The sequence below is a fragment of the Tupaia chinensis genome, unplaced genomic scaffold (genome assembly GCF_000334495.1).
Source record: "Tupaia chinensis unplaced genomic scaffold, TupChi_1.0 Scaffold000270_1, whole genome shotgun sequence".
Taxonomy (NCBI): Eukaryota; Metazoa; Chordata; class Mammalia; order Scandentia; family Tupaiidae; genus Tupaia; species Tupaia belangeri.
Window position 1 is genome coordinate 6,167,453 of NW_006159750.1, and position 1,899 is coordinate 6,169,351.

Genomic DNA, 1,899 nt, shown 5'->3' on the forward strand with positions numbered 1-1,899 from the left:
ACCATAGCAGTGGCCCAGGCCTCTGGTGGCTGCCCTCAGAGCCCTCGCTGGAGGTCCTGACAGTGTGACACATCCTGCCCCTCCCAACCACACCCTTCACCATCTCCCTCTTTCATTCTGTTCCATCCTCTCTTGCTGTTCCTGGAGTTCCTATGGCAGCTTCCTTGTTGGGAGTGTTATATCTGCTTGTCCCTTGGCCAAAACTTTCTCCTAAGACTCTCCCATATGGAGGCTTCTGCTCAAATGTCATCTACTCAGAGATGCCTTTCCTGACCATCTCCCCCAACTCAGCATGGAAAAGCAGACCTCCAGCTCTCTCCTCCAGGGGAATTTCTCTTTTAGTGTGCGGCGTCTCTGGCCACTACATTATGCATTTATTTATTTAGTATTTGGCCCTTCCACAAGAAATGCAAACTGCACAAGAGGAGACATTTTGCCGGTATTGTACACTGCTGTATCCCTTGCACCCAGAACAAAACCTGTACGGGAGGTTCTCAGGAAGTGTATGTCCGGTGGGTGAGCGAAGCAATGAGTTCAGTGGGAACTTGCAGACCCAGGCCTGTCTGACCTCATGCCCTAAGCTCACACCCAACTGCCTTCTCACCACGTGCCCTGCCTCTGCTGGGTCTGACCCAGTGGGTGGACCTCCCCAGCCAAGACTCTGGTCAGGATATTGAGAGAACCTGAGTAGCTTTGAACATATCACTGCCTCTCTGGGCCTCAGTTTTCCCATACATAACATGGGAATGTTGAGGCCCGGCTGCCGTAATGCTTGCTGGTAAGTACTGCTGCTCAGCAGGCTGAGGCCACATGAGAAACCTGAGTTTGATTCCCACCCACCCTACCAGCCAGGCGTTGCCCCTGGTCCCAGATACAGCAGGTTCTAGAGGTGATTACAGCCCAGCCCAGTGGTTTTATACCAGCCCTTTGCCTCCTGCAAGTCTGATGGCACAGGGTGGCCCTGGGCCCTCATCTGAGCAGGATGCTCACAAGCATGAGTGCCATCTTGGGAAGGAGGAGGACTCTGGCGTTGGGCACATGCAGGTGTCCTCCCTGGCTTCATCAGCAGGTGCTAACTTTGTCCTTCAGTCTCCTGGGTTAAAATGATGCTTTCTTCCTCCCAGCCCTTTCCCATGTTGGTGGCCGGAGCTGCCACTCACTAGGCTATTTAGGGGGAAGCATGCGCTCCAATTGGTCAGCATCGAGATACATTCTGTAGACTTGGGGGGAGCACCTTGGTTTTCTCAGCTGTGGCTGATGGTCAGTAAACCATCCCTGAACCACTGCAGATTGTTCTGATCAGAATCTGCTGCAGGCAGGGGAACTGGAGAGAGGCTCTGAGCCAAGGCACCCTTGTGATTAGTCTCCAGAGAGACCCTGACCCCTCTCCCCACCTCTGGCCTAGATGACAGATCTTGATATAAGCTGTGGGGTGGGGGGAAGGTGCCCAGACAAGCAGCTGGTGCCTTAGGTGTCCTCACTTGAGCACCCTGAGGACAGGGACCTGCTGAGTGAGGAAGGAGGCTCGTCCTGGAAGTCCTGACAAGGACACAGGGCTCCCTGTGGCATAACTCCTAGGGGTACCCTGGCCGCATATCACATGGGCTGCAGGGAGGCTGAGGGCAGACGATCCACAGACACACAGGTGCCACCTTGGGGCATCCTCAGGACACAGCAGGCTGTTCAGCCGACGCCCTGTGAAGTGGGATATCCCTACGGAGCTTCTTATCAGGAATGCTGAAGCCTTTCAGACAGGCTGGCGCTGTCCCACTTACTCCAAAGCCCTGAACCTTGACTGTCCTGGGGTGGGAGGGGCTCTCACCAAAGTCTCACTGCCCCCCTGGGTGGGAAGGCAGAGAGGTGTCACTGGCTGATGGGGTCCAAGGCCTGGCCTTGGGG